General features: G+C 45.6%; 1 protein-coding gene across 1 annotated transcript in view; it reads right to left on the bottom strand.

Moving 5' to 3' along the window:
- Positions 1 to 18,918, bottom strand: part of Ephb1 (EPH receptor B1) — a 451,676-nt gene that overhangs the window by 210,409 nt on the left and 222,349 nt on the right. The gene's annotated exons all lie outside the window — the stretch shown is intronic.

Below are 18,918 nucleotides of genomic sequence, written 5' to 3'. Positions count from 1 at the left end.
TTGTTCTAACCTTAACTTCGGAATTCCTGAGACTCAGAGCTAGGGATGTGGCTCTCTCAGTAAAGCGTACAAGTTTGAGAACCTGAGTTTGGATCCCCAGGACCTATATAAAATCTGAGGACAACTAAACATGTCTGTCATCCAAGGGACGTGGAGGCAGGAGGATAGTGTGCATTGCTGGTCAGCTGGTTCAATAAGTGAGTTCAAAGTTCAGGGAGAAGCCTTGTCTCAAATAATATCACGAAGAACGACTGGGGAAGACATTGGATGACCTCTGGCCTTCACAAATACATCTTACACATAGGAGCACATACATTCATGTACACACACACACACACACACACACACACACATGCACACACCAGGAAGTATGAAATCCGTATTTTACCCGTGTGCTTCATGGCTTGTTCTTAATGAGGCAGTAAGCTCAAGTGCACCACAGACACGGTACAGCATTCTGACTTGTTCAACCACCGCTTCTCACCAAGTTTGCAGAAACACCCACCAAACAGAAAAAGCGAGATGGTGGACGAATGCATAAGGACTGATTACATACACTGTCTGGACCTCCATTTCCCTGCTAGGAAATAGCTTGGCTCTACATGATTTCTAAATCTTTTACGTTGGAAAGTAACACCAATGACCTTTAAAAGCCAAATTCATGCAAAAGCAGTCATTTTCTCTCTTATACACCTGAAGGGAGAGAGTGCTTATTTTTATTTTTATTTTTTTTATTTTTTGCACAAAACACCTGTCCCCAAGGGACAGCTCCCTGCTGGCTGGAACTGTTCCCAAGTTTTGAGGCCAAGACCATGGAGTATTCTATCAAATCCTCCCCAGAGGCCAGGGTCTGGGAGATTTGAAACACGGGATAGATGTCTCACTCCCTGTGCATCTGGAGTAAGGAAATTCAGTCTCAGAGCAATCTGCTGTGCTGAAAAGCCTTGCTTTGCTTCCAGGCCCGGCTCTTGCTCTAGCCCCTCCACATGTGCAATTTTTATTTTATTGCTGAGCCTGGCCTGAGGATGGTTGCATCTCATGACAGGATGCTCTGATCCTCTACCTGCTTCTCCCATGACAGGATACCCTTCTCCCCTCCCTGCTTCTCCCATCTTGAGAAGGTCAGGTTACAGAGTATCAATTCATTCTTTTGTCTGTGGTCTACAAACCATTCCCTCAACTCTGTCCCTGCCCACTTGGCCTAGACTCATCTGTCTGAATGGATCAGTCTGGGAAACAGAAAACTACCCTAACGGCCATACCATGACTGTACACTTAAGTCCCACTGGTCACCTTTGCCAGGCTGTATTCTCCAAATCCCACCTGTGGCTTCATAGTTGGGCATCTCAATCTGGCTGCGCGATGCCAGCACAGTCTACAATTCGATAGTTTCCTAGGTCAGTTCAGAACTCTACTGATGAGAGAGATGGGAAAACCAACCCCGAGTCCAAGCAGCAATTCTGAGGAAAAGAGCATCCAAGATATCAATTACAGCATGAGAACCTACACCTAGCCCGTGTAGGAGACAGTAGCACTTGAGCTATGCAACCCTGAGGATACCCATCCAGCGCCAGTTAAGGACAGGGTAACCTGCAAACTGCAAAATAGCCACAGACTCCTGAACATGGTGCTAAACAGCAAAAATAGCCAGCAGGAACTGCATCCTCCATCCTGACCACTTTGGACAAGTGTGTACTGCTTCCTCTTCTTCCTTGATCAAGTATCACTACCGCAAGGTCACCTGACTAGAGAGTATCAATGTTGAATGACAGATAAATGTCCGGAGACTGCTGCTCAGCCTACAAAACTACAGAGATTCTCTGCATCTTTCTCCAGCTCTTCCCTGCAGCTGGGCGGCGATGGCCTGCTCTCCCTGACCATCCACTAACCATGATCTACAGTATGAACAGGAGGCTCCAGTCCTCCTAAGAGAGTGTTCCACCAGCTTCAATAGGCTGCCCCTGCCAACGACCTCCAGTGCCTTCCTCACCCAAAGATGTTCTCCTGGGGGGTCAGGAGTAGCTTCTCAGCTCTATCTTCAATAGTTACCCTAAATTCAGGCAGCTATTAGGAAGTACTTGGTAGACATCTATGAAATCAGCGAATAAATGGAAAAATGGAAGGGACAGAAGGAGGGATGGAAGCAGGGGAGGGTTGTGATGGAAATATGGAGATAGAACTAAATGCATTTGTAGTGCACAAAGGACTTGTATACCTGGATACACTCTTTCCCTCCGAGTTTTCAATCTAGCCAGACTAGAACTTTGGCCAACTGCTTCTGCTGCCAGACCTCTCCGGTTGATGGCCAAGCAGAATGCTGGTCTCTGACAGAGCCCTCCATGGGCTGGTTGCCTGGCCCCTGCACACACTGGTTCGGAGGCTTTTGGGAATGGCTGATAATTCTCCATGATGAAAGGACATCTACTGTGTCATAAGATATAGCCCAGTGGACAGCAGGCCTCCTGCTGCTGGCTGAAGGATCCAGATCCCTTGGGAGTGGTCATGAGATGGGCTGCCCTGGTGAACAGGGTCCTAGTGGGGCTCCAGGCTGAAGCAGGAGGCACAGTGGATTTCAGCTTGTTTCTCTAATTAGCCAAGGACACACTCCCTAGGGTGTCCTTTAAGAATAAAGGACCCCCTGATTAAAGGTAATTCACTTTTCCCAATTCCATTTACCATCATATGTAATTACTGTAAATACTGGCTTAGAATAAGGGGCATTTTCTTATTTTCCTCTACAAGCCTGCCTTCCCTTTCTGTGGCACGAGGCAGTGAACTTCCAGCTCTGCAGGTGAAAAGCCAGCTCCTCTCAGGGGAAAGGGACTGCAGACAAAGCCCTGAGGACAAAGGACACCCCAGAGCCTGGAGCAGGGATGATGGCGGGTTGCCACACAGCCTCTCTGAGGAGAGAAAAATGCAGAAGGCAGGGGGATTGATTGGAACAACCTGTTCCTGCTCCAGGTGGGTTGCAGACCCTCCCCCAACCCCAGCAAAAAGCCACAGGACTCCAAACCATAAAGGGGTGGGAAGAATGAGCTCAGAATACAGAAGCAGAGAGCGCCAGTCCAGAGCTGGCTCTAGGAATACACAGGGTTGGCTAGCAGCAGGAACAGGGTAAGCACAGAGGGGGCTCAGTCCAGCCCTAGTCTCTCAGGCTGGGACAGCACAGAGAAACCACGTCCTTCAGCCTGGCTCAGCAATCAATCAGCTGCCCTCCTTCCTTCTGGTCACAATGCCCGACTCAAGCCCTAAAGATAAGGGACTAACCTGAGAGAGTCCCCAAGCAAGTCAGCTGCTTGGAGGTGTCCCCTCCCCACCTGCTCCCATATTTACAGTCCCCATCTTGGGGCCTCAGAAAACACCTGCTAGCAGGAGGAGTCACAACAGGTGCTTTGGCAGATTCTCTGTCCATGGTGCCTGTGGCTCCTGCAACTTGAGATCTTGTCTAGTCAGTAAAGTACAATATGACTTGACTATCAGTTCCCCCAGGATCCATCTGCCCAGATTGCTGCATGTTTTCAAGCAGGAGTTTCAGTTTCTGGTCTCCCCACCCCATCTCCAGCCCTAGCTGACAGCACATGTCTCTCATAGCATTCAGAAACTGTTCATAGAGACACACAGTCCAGAGGCTGCAGCCTCTCACATCAGCCTGCCTGATCCAGCCTCACAGGCATAGCCTCCCCTCTGAGAGCTTCTTGATAGACCTGGCTATGTCTAGCCAGGTTAAGCCGCTGCCCCTTGCCCTCCCCAGACAAGAGGTGCATATTTTATGTCCAGTGGAGCATGAAGGTCTGAAGGAGGCAGGCTGACTTATCAGAGATATAAATATACAGTTGAAATTGTGTCAATATTTCTCTGTGTAGTGGATTCCGAAAGATGCCCCCTATTTCTCTAGTAAATCATATACATTTAAAGTCCCTAAATACCTAAATATATATTTATCCAATAAATCATCTCAGCTTTGAAGTGGCTCATTTCAAACAGGATATGGTTGCTAATCCTGTTTTTTGCTGGGTTGAGAGAGGGAGAGAGGGAGGGAGGGAGGGAGAGAAAGAGGGAGGGGAGGGGTCTGAATAATGAATGTTTAAATATTGACGAAGGTTTGACACTGAACTGTGAGGGCGTGTGTTCTGTGTAGGGGCACAGTAGCTCCTCTGCAGCAGGATGTGCAGAGGTGGGGAGCTGGACTAGAACCTCTAGGGCCCCTTTCAGCAACAACATTCCCTGAATCTGTGGCACATTATTGAGTGCGTGGAGAGTCAGAGCAGACAAGCACTGGACTTGGATGGAGCTGTCTCGATGCCACAGGAAATCGTTGATTTATTGGTCTTCATTTCCTGATTCCTCCTCACAACCCATTTGCAAACAATGTATTCAGAAGCTGCAATTTCTCTCTCTCTCTCTCTTTTTTAAAGTATATTTCCCTAGATATCCTCAAGGATGGCTCTCCGCCTCCATCTTCCTAGGAGGATATTAAAATCCGCCGTGAAGGATGGACTTCTGCAGCATGCCTAATGCTGTGTGGGCTTGGTGCACAGTAGGTTCTTAGGCAGTGGTGATTCCTTTCCTAGAGCCACTCTCCCCAACCCCCAAAGCTTGAGTTCATTGTTTTTCTCAGACATAGGTCCCAGGAGGCTGACAACCGTGTCTCTAGAGACAAGAAGATTGAGAACTAGTGAATGAACATAGGAACTTGAACAGCTGCCGAGTAGGACTTTTGCAGGATTTAACTGACAGACAACGGGGCTTCCAGTGGCTCTAAGAATGGAAGGCATGGGCTCTCAAGGAAAGGTAACCTTTCTCAGGAGTGCATTCTACCCTGTCTGCAAAGAGAGCCTGGCTCTGAGCACTCAGTCTGTCCCCCTGCCTTTAAGCCAAACTCAGAGTAAATAATCCCTGACTGTCACATTAGAAGAAAGACATCATATTCCAAGCTTGCCAACTCTCATTCTTTCTGTGTGGTTAGGGAAGGATTCCCTTCCCTGCCTCACTGGCTCAGCCTCCATCTTGCAGAAGATGAAAATTTGCCATTAGTGTCAGCTACATTCACATCTCTGATTCAAACACACTCCGTGTGGCTGGACCCTCACTAAAATGACAGTGTAGACTTGAAAAGATTTAAACTCTTCCCAAGCAAAAAGAAGTAGGAGACTCAGCCCACGGAAGAGTACAGTAGGCAGGGGCTTTGAAGAATGGCCACAGTGCCCTGTGCTTCAGGGGGAGCTTGAGATGTCCCATCATTCCAGCACCACACAAAATTTCAGTTGACTGGAGAAATCAGAGAAGTGGGAAACATCTGAGGGAAGATCTCTAGGTTCTCCAACTAGCCCAGTGAATGGGTCATGGGTCATCTTGCGGCCCCGCCACCCAGCAGCAACCTTGGCATCCATCCAACCATAGGCTCTAAACCCTCACACAGACCTTCAATCACCTTGCAATGCCTCATGCTGCAACCAGCAGTCTGGACGCTCAAACAGGCTTGTTGAAGCCTGTCTTCAGACACAGGCAATTCTGCAAGTGGGAAGGAGATCTAGAGGGAAAATGTCAAAGCAGATAACTGAAGGATATACCCAAAATTGAGATAACTATTCCCCTGAAAGGTAGGGAGATATTACATTCATGGAAAAAGAACAGATTTCTATGAAAACAGACATAGGCAAATAGATAATAGCTAGTACAAAACACAGCAGCCCCATGGTTGTATGGTAAAGCTGAAAATTTGCAAATAGCCTATAAATCCCAACAGTGCTGTGTGTCATGCTGCTTGCCAGAACTCTCTGAGATTCAGGCAAGAGAATTAGGAATTTGTAGTAATTCTTAGTTGGCTATATAGTCCAAAGCCTGGTCTATATAAGATCCTGTCTCAAAATAATAATAATAATAATAATAATAATAATAAATAATAATAAATTGAAAATTTTAAAAACCAGAGAGATTTTTTTAAATTAGTCTATCCAAGTATTTTCCCCAAAAGTGTTATAACTAATGTCCATCATGATGAAGGACGTTAGACTAAAATATCCATGCAGTACCTAGGTACATTTTTTCAAAATTTTATATATCAAGGAGAACTAAAATCTTCCAAAGAAGAAAGTCAAGCCAAATTGAACATAAAAATCAGGAAAATCAGATTATTACTGGACACCCCCAACAACAGCACCAACTTAGCAGTGCTTTCAAATTTCACAGGAACAGGATTTTTAGCTTAGAATTCATTCCTAGACATTTGGAGTACAAGAGTAGAGTAATGGGCTCTTCAGACGGGTGACCATACAGACTGTACCTTCCAAGTGCACTTAAAAATAAAAAATCTCTGAAGGATGCACTCAAGTTAAAAGAGGACTGAGCCATTAAAGATGAAGACCTAGACTCAGGAGAAAAGGAAAGGCAGATATCACAGTGCCCTCCCTCCAGATCTTAAACCACATTATAACATACAGCAAGAGAGGAAATGAGATTCAGGCCCAAGTGTGACCATGGGCAGGGATGGGTCACCTGGGGTGAGTCTTCTGAGCTATCCACGCACTTGGAAGATGACCAGATGACACTGGTTATTTCTAAACCAACTGAGTTTGTGTGTATGTGTGTGTGTGTGTGTGTGTATACATATATAAAATAGGTAGAAAATTAAATGAATAAAAAATATGAAATTATTAACTCAATTTTATGGAAGGATATATAAAGGTAAATAACCATATAACTTTACATGGCTCAATAATGAAAAATAGTTGCATGAATATGATAAGCTAAAGATAATTATAGATTTAACCACAAAGTTAATTACATATATCTATAAATATACATTCATACACATTTGACAAACAAAATGAATATACATTCTGTATTACACATACAGAAGTGTCAGAAACTCATGTAAAAAATCAAAATATTGTAGATAAATAACAGAACAAATAAGAATAATGGATGCAGGGATAGATAGTTGGAGAAAGGAAAGAACACAGAGAGGACGACATAAGTGAATAAAACCCTACCAAGCCTCCATCAAGGGAGTCACTCCCTACCCAGTCACTGTCAAGGGCGTCACTCCCTATCCAGCCACCCCCAAGGGAGTCACACCCTATCCAGCCACCCCCAAGGGAGTCACACCCTACTCAACCTCCATCAAGGGAATCACACCCTATCCAGCCACCCCCAAGGGAGTCACAACCTACTCAGCCTCCATCAAGGGAGTCACACCCTACCCAGCCACCCCCAAGGGAGTCACACCCTACCCAGCCACCCCCAAGGGAGTCACACCCTACTCAACCTCCATCAAGGGAGTCACACCCTGTCCAGCCTCCATCAAGGGAGTCACACCCTACTCAGCCTCCATCAAGGGAGTCACACCCTATCCAGCCTCCATCAAGGGAGTCACACCCTATCCAGCGACCCCCAAGGGAGTCACACCCTACTCAACCTCCATCAAGGGAGTCACACCCTACTCAGCCTCCATCAAGGAAGTCACAGTCTACTCAGCCTCCATCAAGGGAGTCACACCCTATCCAGCCTCCATCAAGGGAGTCACACCCTAAGCAGCCTCCATCAAGGTAGTCACACCCTACTCAGCCTCCATCAAGGGAGTCACACCCTATCCAGCCACCCCCAAGGGAGTCACACCCTACTCAACCTCCATCAAGGGAGTCACACCCTACTCAGCCTCCATCAAGGGAGTCACACTCTACCCAGCCACCGTCAAGGGAGTCAGAAGCCACCAGCATTCAAACTGATGCCCATGATATTCACACAATTTCTAAGCTTACAGACACAAGGACCAGATAAACGGTTGAGGAATAGGATGGGCTGGGAAAGGCAGCAGGAAGCTGTTTTGTTGTTATTGTCTTTTCACTAAAAAAAAAAAAAAAAGAAGAAGAAAAAAAACTCTCATGAATTCTTTTAATCCATTACTAGGACAATAATAAAAATCAGTTTGATAAAGAAAAAGCACCTATTGCTACAAGCAGGCCCACTGCAACATGAAATAACAGAGTACTAGACAGCCCCTGGGTGTGGGCTAAAGGCAACGCCAGACACCTGCTTCGCTCTGGCTGGGCGCTAACATCTGCCCTGTACAGGGTGACAGCTGTCTGCTTCCTTTCTACAGGATGGAGTGGAGAAGGTATCAAAGATGACAGTTTTAGTGCTTTAGTTTGGGGTTAAAATAGAAGTAAAAGTTGGTACAACCACAGCCACATCAGGGGTCCTTTTTATAAACATGCACAGCCATAGAAAGAAACCATTTTGATATTTTTCCCAAGTCTCTCAGATGAATTTGAACCAAAGTGATCACGAGTTCTTCCCACCACACCACTCAATGAAATTTGCTTCACATTTAGATTTCCAGTTAGGTTCTGGACTAGGGGCAGAGCAGAGCCTAAGGGCCCAGCTCACCTTGCTGTGTGCTAGGTGCGTGTGTCTGGCATACCTAGGCAACCCAAAGTGCTGACCATGTGAACTTAAGGCTGCAGAGAGGCCCTTTCACGGGGCAGCCCACAATAAACCACTTCATCGGACATTCTGAGTAATGGCCTCTGCCTGGGAGAATGACCAGAAACACCAAGAGATACATTAAAAAATAGTTCCCCAAAGAAACAGGAATTGTCATTTAAAGACTGAGTATAACAGGGTGCAGGGTGAGAAAATTCACAACAAAGGAGACTGATAGCAAATGGTGGCTATACAGTAGGGCTTGAGGTTGTGTCACCCAGATTCCTAGTAACACATCAGTAAAAACTAGATATAAAAACTCAAAAGCTTCTACAAAGACTGTATAGCTTGACACAGGATGAAACCTTGAGGGATTTTTGCCAATTATAAAGCCACAGGAGTGGAACCCCAAAACACAAGGAGCAGTTTTTATAGAGCCTCCTCTAGTCCTCCTCCTCCTCCTCCTCCTCCTCCTCCTCCTCCTCCTCCATCTTCTGCCTTTCTTTTTTCCTTGGCCCCAAACATAAAGTAATGCAGGGGAAAGATTTGGTGCTGTCTCAGCTATATAAAGAAAAGGCTCCTTCAGACTTTGTTTCTGTTGTTGAGTTTCAAAAAAGGATTATTTGGGCAAAACTCCTCCAATCCTACCCCACCCTGGAAACACTTGACAACAAATGTCTGGAGATAATTTGGCTCTCATCTGAGGGCATAAATGTTAGTGTCATCTAGTGGGTAGAGGTCTAAGACTGTTAGACACCTCAAGATATGCAGAGCATTACCTAGAACAGACTTCCCCAGACCAAAGCCCAGGAGTGCTGAGGGTAGGAAAACCCAGTCTACCACACAGGTTCTTGTTTCTATTTTAGACAATATGTGTTCCTCCATCAAATTGCATAATCAAATGTATGCCTTCCCCCAACACACACACACAGGAGGGAAAGGGGTGTGAGAGGGAAGGGAAGAGAAGAGAGAGAAACAAAATGTAATACACTGAGTTTGAACACTGTAATGTTGCTTTGTCTTAAGGACTTAAAAATCAGGGAGTATGTAGATAAGAGGAAAAAGGAAAATGAGGGGCTGGAAAATGGCTGAGTAGGTAAAGTACTTGACATGGAAGCCTATGGACCTGGGTTCAGATCCCTAACACCTATGTTCAAATCCAGGTATGTACATCCATGATCAGGAATGCATATCAAGCATGCAATCAAGTATGTACACCAGTAATTGTATGTGCACATCAGTAATCCAGTATGCACATCTGTAATCCAGTATCAGTAATGGAGTCTGCACATCTGTAATCAGTGCTTAGGAGGTAGAGACAGGAGGCTATCCCATGGGCTATTGGTCTGCCTCTGCTCTAGCCAAATCGCTGAGCTCCAGAGAGAGACCTTGGCTCAAACTTTTTGTTTTGATTTGGTAATTTTTGTCCTTTGTTGTTTTGATTTGCATGTTTTGTTTTGACTGGGGGAGGGGAGACGCAATAAACCAGAGACGGACAACCTTCCCATCCTGGATGCAGCACAAAGGTGCGAAGGGAACAGTCTGGAGAGCGTCTACTGGATTCGCAGAAGAATGGTGCCCAAACATTCACACTCAACCAACACACTGTCAAATGTGGAGCAACAAAGACATTTCAAAGGATGCATGGACTCTGACACCACAGCAGGCAGCAGGGTTGGAAGGAGCACTCCGCCCCATGCAGTGCTGGACCTGCATGAGAGAGATGAGCAGGGCCACCTGGAGGTGGGAGGGAACCCCCACATAAATGCAACCTTCTTTCTAGTATTTCTGTAACCAGTAAGAAAGGAGCAGTTAGCAAGAAAAGGGAGGGCAGCCAGAAACACAGTATTTCCCTCCTGGGTTTAAAGACATCTCTGCATAGCCTGTACTAATAGTGGGAAAATCTCAATCACATGAAAATCACATGAACAGCTTTCTGGATAAATGGAAAATGTCAAAGTGTGACAGAGAAAAAAAATGAAAACCTTAAGAGGTTACCTCCGAGGGCAAAACAAGACCAAACCATCCATATTGGAGAACCAGCCCCAGGCTGACTAGCTTTAAAAGTGAGTTTTTTTTTTCAAACATTTAAATAACAGATAACTCCATACTATATAAACTATTGGCTACACTAAAGAATATAAATTTTTCTCTAGCTCATTTTCTAGTTAATACATAATCTTATAACAAAATGTGTCAACATGACTAAAGAAGAAGCAAAGTTTACATATAAGTATATATGTGTGCATCTAAATACGAGTGCAGAACATAAGAGTTTATATGTGTGCTTCTAAGCGCAAATGTAGTAGGCCAAACACAATGCACAAACTGATCCACTCTAATGAGCTAAAGGCAGCTCTAAACTTGAAGCTATAGTTCCGCAAATATAAATACTTGTATTCTTGTCACTTGGTCAACAAGAAAGTAATGTGTTTACTTCAAAACACACATAATATAATTTTTTCGCTATTTGTTCAAGGGATGTATATGTTTCCCCAGTTTTCTGTTTTAAACATACACCATTATTAATGGAGAGACAACAAAGGGTAGTTTCATTAAAATCAGAGAGAAAGTGAGCTTTTCCCCTCTCACTGATGGTTTTCCCTCTTTGGGAAGATCAGGCCAAAGCAATCCAAAACGGAACAGAATTGAGAGACAGAACCATTAGAAAGGAAGTAAGGAATAATCATCGCTTCAGACAGTATGATTAGAGATATGGAAACTGCAAGGGACCAGCCAGGAAATACCTCATAATTAGAAAACAGGGTTCAGAAAAGTGAACCGTTATGGGGGAGAGGGGACTTTCTGTATGACCAGAAATAACTAGTTTTTAAAATCCACTCACAATAGCAATAAAAGACATCAGGAGCAATCAAAAGCATCCTCGTCGCCTCGCACAGTGGAGCAGAAATGAAAAAAAAAGTTAAGGACATAATAAAACACGGAAAATGAGGTTTGGCAAAAATGAGACACATGTTTACTGGAAGACCGAATGAAATCAGCTCTCAAATGAACATACAATTTCACACGGTGAAATTACTATCAGCTACTTGGTACTAGAGGAAAGGTGGTTTTGGGGAAAAGAAAAAGGCAAAAAGGGAGCTAAGGCAAAAGATCCCTGAGATCAGATAAAAAGAATGGTCAAGGGCTGAAACTGAAGAAGGGGTGAGGGATGGAGGGGAGGCTGTCCCCAGCAGAAGCTCTGCTTCCCAGCTTCCCATGTCACAGCTGTTACAGTTCAAAGCTTGGCCCTGTGCAGATCTCTGATAACAAAGTACTGGATCAGCAGTCTCCAAAGGAACCCGGGCACGTTTAAGGACTTGATAAGTTACAAAGAAGGCAGTAGACGCGAACGTGCTAGGACATTGGCTCTGGGGAATAAATAGAATCAGTTTCTCACCCTACTACTGTTTACTACATATGCCAGGTGGGCAGAAGAGTCACTGCAAGGGCTGGAGCCGTTTGAAATAGGACTATTTCCATGCATGGCTTTGCGACTTAATTATTCTAATGTTTTAACAAAGCATTAGGCTTTTCTTTTCTAGCACAGCAGAAAATAGAGTTGTAAATTTAACTGAAGGACGCACTAAGCATTAGAAGCTGGGGGTGGAGGGGTGGGGAGAGAGATTACAAAAGGAATGCTCGAAATAGCCAGGACCTAAAAAGTCAAAACTTCTGCTATTAATAATCACAGGAGGGACTGTGATATGGCTCAATGAGTAGAGGGCTTGCCGTGCAAGTTCCGAGTTCGAATACCCAGAACCCACTCAAAAGCTGGATGAAGGAATGCATGCGTCCTTAGTCTGAGCACTCCTGTGGGGAAACATGAGAGGACCATTCTGGGCTCATCAGCATGGTGTATGCAGCAGTAGGGGCAGCAGCAGAGAGAAAACTAGAAGGCATACACTTGGCCATCCTCATACATACATGTGCACACACCCCAACACACACACACACACCACAGAAAATATTAATAGACAGATTGATGTTCTGAGGTATGAGATAACTTAAAATTAACCAGTTAATGAAGACCCTGAATTGCTTGGTTCTACTTACATGCATTGCCTAGAGTAGGGAAATCCATACAGACAGAAGGGAGGTTGGCGGCTGCTTAGGGATGGGGTGGGGTGGGGTGGGGTGGGGTTGATAGGAGTGAGAACCGACGATTAATGGGTATGGGTTCATTCTGGGTAGGACAAAACTGCTTTAAAGCAGAGTGAAATGATGGTTGTATGGCCCTGTGCATATATTAAATGGCACTGAATTGTACACTTTGATGGGTGAATTACATGTTTTATGAATTATTTCTCAATGAAGTTGTTATAAAAACTTAATGGCAAATGACCAACTGGGAGAAATACTGATGTGTCATTGAACATTTAGGTAAAAGTCAATGAACAGACAATAAATGACTAAAAATTGGCTAGCAGGGGTTCATTCTATTGAGTTAGCAGAGGCATATGACACAATATTCTCAATGTAAGTATGGGAACAGGGCCACTCTCATCTCCTGTAGCGACAAAGTCTTTATCTGTATACCCTGGAAAGCAACTTGGCAGTTGCTATTCTCAAATAATTTCCAATTCACTTCTAGGTTTCAAAGTTCTATAGAAGAGAGCGCGAAAGTACCCGTTGGCCTATGAGGATGCTCACACCACCATTATTTGAGAGTATTTGTCATACCCACAAATTAGAAAGAAATGGAATGCTCAAAAAGGGAGAAATGACTAAATAAATTATGGATCAGCCACAAGATTGAATATTATGCATCCATTAAAAATGATGTTTTCAAATAAATTTAATGACAGGGAAAATGATCACAGTGTAATGCTCAGCGAATGAAAGATGTAAAATTGCTGACAATATGATCCCATGAACACACAGTGCTGGAGTGAAATATACCAAAGGGCTTGCGGACATTACTCAGAGGGTGGCACTTCTGGGCCGTTTCTGTGCTTTATATTCCCCATGTTTTCCATGTTTCTTACAATAGGCTTGCTTTATTTCTATATTAGAAAAATAGTATTTTCTTGAAATATCCATCAACAGAGAAGATGTATATTGGCCGGAAAAAGTGAATAATGACAAGACAGTTCTTTGAAAGGCTGGTATCTGCTTTGCCCATGTCCTCATAGGGAGGCACTTTCAAAGGTCCCCAACTCCTGTGGGAACCTCTCACTAGTTCAAGTCCTACCAAGGACTTCTGTTGTGATTTTTCTATTGTGCTAAGGCATCATCCATGATCAAGACAGAGTAAAGAGTTGATGGGTTTATAGTTTTCAGAGGATAAGTCCATAATTGTAGGTCCTGGTAGGGAGCATGCCAGCAGGCAGACAGGTATGGTGCTGGAGCAGCAGCTAAAAGTTCACATGTTGAGACTATAACAGGGGTGGGGGAGAGAAAGAGAGAGAGAGAGAGAGAGAGAGAGAGAGAGAGAGAGAGAGGCTGAAACAGGGATAGATTGGGCCCAACATGTGCTTTTGAACCTCTAAGTGCCATACCTCCTCCAACTAAACCATTCCTCTTAATCCTTCCCAAAAAGTTCTACCCTGGGAACCAAATATTCAAATATGTGAGCCTATGGATGCAATTCTCACTCAGCCATCCACAGCTTCCCAAACTCTGCAGTTTCTTTAGGGCTTCTCATGCCTAGGAAGACTACTAAGGCCAGTAACATAGATGAGCTGAAGGTCTTTTTGTACAATGTGATGATTATATTAACAAGAAACACCTGAAGACTAAAGGCCGTCTACCTGCTGCCATACTTCCCACGTGACAGTCATGGGCTCACCCTCTGAAACTAGAAGCCCATAATCTTTCTTCCATAAGTTGCCTTGAATCCAATGGGAAGAAAATCTATGTGTGACTTCATATGTCTCCAGATGCCACACCCACCTGGGACACCCTCTTGTGCTGGAGGGAAGTGACACTCAGAGCCCACTTAATGGCTGTGATGGTGAAGCCACTGGCAGAAGTCACCGAGAATGCCCATTGCCTGCATACAGACCTTCAGCTGTAGTCTCCATTCCTGTTCCTTCTTCCTGTGACCTCTCTTCATCCTGCAATTCCTGACCCCGTCTTCCCATCACCTGCTAAGACCAATTCCTACACAGCCACGAGGCTCAAATGGTTTTGGTCACCATGCATAGGTTTTGGTCAGTTGTGTCACAAAGAAGGTCAGTCAACTGGTTTGCAGAGGACATGGCCCCTCTATCCATTCAACAACTACAAAGCCAGGCTGTTTGTCACCAAAAGAATAAGATGCTGGCCCTGTCCCATGATGCTCATGGATTGGAAAAGGTATATGAAGGACCTCAGCATGGGGGCGCGGTTACTTGTGTAAACAGGAGAGCAGAGTCTGCTGGATATGTTGGGAGAGTCTGAGGTCTTTGTGAAGCTGGGAAGCTATCAGAAGTCAGGGGTCCTTCAAGAAGGGGAGCTGGGTGAGGTGAAGCTTTGTAATCCCATCGATTGGGAGGCAGAAGCATCACCACACTTTCAGGGCTAGCCTATAGATAAATTTCAGGTCAGCTGATGAAAAAGAGGGAGATCCTGTATCAAAACATAAGCAACAAATAAAGGAGGGTGGGATTGTTGTGGGCCCAGAAGAGGAAGACGATAACATGAGAGCTTATCCTTCAAAGGGGAAGACAAAGATGGGGGGAAAGTCAAAACTGAATGACGTCACAGCATTAGCAAGGTCCCAGAGGAGGAAGAAGCGGATGAAGGGGAGGAAGAGGAGGAGGAGGAAGCCACCCTGAGCATCCGGTCCAGGAAAAGCCCCTAGAGGTTAGCCCTTGCTCGATATCCCCAGGACAGTACAAAATTCTTCCCTGGGCACTCAGCAAGCAGAACTGCACCTTGCAATAGCTGTGCTGCTGTGGGTCTAAGACAGCCAGAGTATGGAAGGATGGGGTGATAGCCAGCTCCTCTTGGAATCTAAGCCTCTGGGGACCTGCCTAAGAGCAGGCATTCACCCGTACACCACACTCATGACTCAGGCTGAGCACTGTCTCCTACCTCACTGCCTCCCATGCTCTCCCATCCTCCCTGAGGCTCTCAAGACACCCACCTCAAAGCCTAGGCTTTAGGTCCGTGAGTAAATGTGCCTGCATCCTTGGCCTTCTCATCAATGATAGTGACCAAGCGCAGTAAAGGACCGAAATGTTTATGAATGTATAACGCTGCCTACCGGGCCCCTCCCTCCATCTCTCCATTTTTAATCTCCTCACCATTTCATCTAAGAAACATTGATGAACTGACACAGCAGATGAAGCCCTGTGGCAAACATCTGGAAATGTCACAATGAAGATACTGTCCTGGACCCTAGTGCATTCAGCTTCCAATGGATGGGACAGAAAATGAAAAAGACTAGTAAGTACCCAGGTGGCAGGAGCTTTGCCAGCGCCACAGAGACCACGCTGGGCGGAGGTGTGGGGTTTTGCAGGAAGGACAGAGTAGACAGGAAATGATGTGGAATTCTACAGGTCTTGTCAGGGAGTGGCCTCCCCGTTCCCCTATCCCCAAAACTCAAGGGATGAGCTTCCAAAACAAGTGCTAAGCTGAAAACACAGAGCTAGCGAGCCCAGCCAAGCACAGCTCCCTATGGTTCCCTGGTCTACTCTGCCACATAAGCACCTGAATTTAAGATTCATCAGAGGGCTCTGGCTGCCTGGGAAATAATGATTTATTCTGTTTCACTATACACATGCACATACACACACACCATACACACACACACACACACACACACACAATTTGTAATCTTCTGTTCTTACGCATTTAATTACCTTGGGATAAATCTGATTTTGCAACTTGGGGGAAAAAAAAACCCTCTCTTTTGTTTTCCTTTAATTTCCCTTTCTTTGGTGATACATTTGACAAAGTTGGGGGAGACAAACAAGACAGATGAGCACAGAGGGGTGGGAAGCCGAGAAGCCGCCAGGCCGGCCGCGCAGGCGGACAGGATGACGCAGGCCCTCGGCACCCACACTGGGTTATAAATTAGGAGAAGTGCCCTGTACTTATATTTAATTCAATAACAAATACTGACTCGCATAAAAATAACTTGTTTTCATTCTGGGAGGGTGAGGCCTAAATTTAAACCCTTTCCCATTCTGCCTGAGGAGAGAGGCTGCCAATTCTGTCTCCTTGTCTCCCATTAAATTCCAGATGATGCTTAGAGACAGAAAGGGTGCTGTTTGGGGGTGAGGGGGGGCTGAAGCAAAGGCCAGTGGGAAGAAGGCAGTGTGGGGAATCTCTGGAGGAAGAGAATCCTCCTGGCCAGCCTCCTAAGGAATGAGTCCGTCGGACATCCTTAAGGGAAGTGTCCAACCAGTGGACAGAGGCTTTGCTGAGGAGCAGTGAAAGTCATATTTTGATCTTGAAGAAGGAGAAATACAATCTTCCTAAGAAGTGGGAGGCTAGGGGGGCCTGGGCTGCGGTAGCCATGACAGTATACCTGTCTGACTGGGTTGGCTTGGGCTATGTACAAGGCAACCTGCTGCTGGCTTGATCTTGCTTCTTACCGGCCCTGGGTACCACAGGAGAGGTGGTGGTTTTCCTCAGCCTTAGGACCTTTCCAGCTGACCCATTGCCAGTCGCAGTTTGGCACACACCCAGTCAGAGCAGTGGTGGGTGTTATCGTGTGTCCCATAACTTCATCTGAGCCACTGATGCTCTGGTCCACGAGTAAACCTCAGCCCACTCTGGGTTTTCTAATGCCTGTTTAATTGTAAGGCATCATCCCGGAGAGAGTTTGAGCCCGACCCACCCACTTCCCCATCCCATCCGAGTTAGTACTTTTGTGCTTCATATCTGTCTTGGATTGAAAATGGACTCTTAGCCAAGAGCACTTCAAAGTGACCAGGTCAGGTGTTGCCTCTTCAGAAAGCGCTTCCTTGATCATTCTTTAAAGCACCTCTAGTCCACAGCAGTCTCTTTGCCATCATTCTTTATGAGGAGAGAGGTAGAAAAGAAAGGACAAAGGGGGGGAGGGGCAGAGGGAGGCAGTGAGTACGGCCAAAGAATATGATATACTTATATGAAAATGTCATTATGAAGCCAGACTCTTAGAAAAAAAATCAATATATGCTAATAAAATATGAAGGCTCCAGGCTATTTTCAAGTTCATTCAGGCTGAAAGATGACAACTTTGGAAATAGGCACCACCTTCCCATGACCGCTGCCTGCCTTTTGGGGTATATGTCAAAAGCCCACTGGGTCAGTAGTGAGCCCCAGGGGGTCTTGGGGTTCCCAGTGAGTAAGATGCTTAATTGTATGAAGGATGATGGTGCAGGTACCCTACCACACCAAGCTTAGCATGGAAGCTGGAAGCCAGAGCCGCTATAAACCCCAACAAAGACACTCCGGGGCTCCCTAAGCAAAATGCAAAGGGGCAGGCATGGAGGACCATGCTCCGATGGAACGGGGTGGGAGGGGGAACTTCTAACACACTACATAGCCAATCCCACATACACCCGTGGCAGCCCAGGTCCTTTGGTCCCTGAAGACAGAGATGTAAACTTGGTGATTGACTGTGACCAGCAATTCCCACTCTCCTGAGGCCTATTAAATAAAAAGAAAGGAAAATAAAACCAGAAAGCAAAGCCGGGAAGAAATAGTTATAATAACCTATAAAAGAGTGGGTGATTTATACCTGTGTGAAACCTGGACCCTACACAGGCTGTCACTGTGGAGTGTGCCAGGACATTTCTCAGTCCACCCAAGGGTGTGAGGCATTTCTCACCAGAAGCAGTTTTCCCTTAGGAACGTTCGACATTAACCTTGTGTTTGTCAGCATCCCTGGTTATGGTAAAGACAGAACAGGAAGACTCCCTTTCGGGAAGCCTAATCGTTCTCCAAAGTTCGAGGCAGGCTGGTCTGTAGAGCCTAGGCCATAACCCAAAGTCATGTAAATCATGTTATCCATTCCCAGTGGCTTCTTTGCAGAGCTCTCCCCTCCCCCACATTTATAATCACTGAACCCGGCTGTATCATATGGGGCTCACGCTGCCACTGTGTCCCACTCCTCCCCTCGGACCACGCAGTTGAGGGTTAAACAGGAGCTTCCAGGTGATAGAACTGAAGTCAGAGGTCAGGCCCTAGTTTTGCAAAAGAGAGAGCAATGCTTTCCTGTGGTAGGACTTCACACCCTTGCCCGATCTCCATCTCCTTTCTGACCTCTATCAGCAAGCAGAAAGGACACTCTGGTTCTGGGTATACTCTCCCCTACCCACTGGACATTTGTCCCTGAAACATACCCCACCCTCAACTCCCAGACCATTCACCAGACCACTAAAAGTAGCAGAATTTCAAGGTGGAGAGAGAGCTCTGTGGGTAGGAATACATGCTGTGAAAGCATGAGGACCTGAGTTCAAATCCCCAGCATTGTATAAAAAGCCAGACACGACCACATGAATGCCCGTAATCCTAGAAGTGTGAAGAGTGGATACGGGAGACTATCTAGGTCTTGTTGGCTGCCAGCCTAGCTCT

The sequence above is a fragment of the Apodemus sylvaticus genome, chromosome 7 (genome assembly GCF_947179515.1).
Source record: "Apodemus sylvaticus chromosome 7, mApoSyl1.1, whole genome shotgun sequence".
Lineage (NCBI taxonomy): Eukaryota > Metazoa > Chordata > Mammalia > Rodentia > Muridae > Apodemus > Apodemus sylvaticus.
This window is presented reverse-complemented; position numbering and strand designations above follow the sequence as displayed.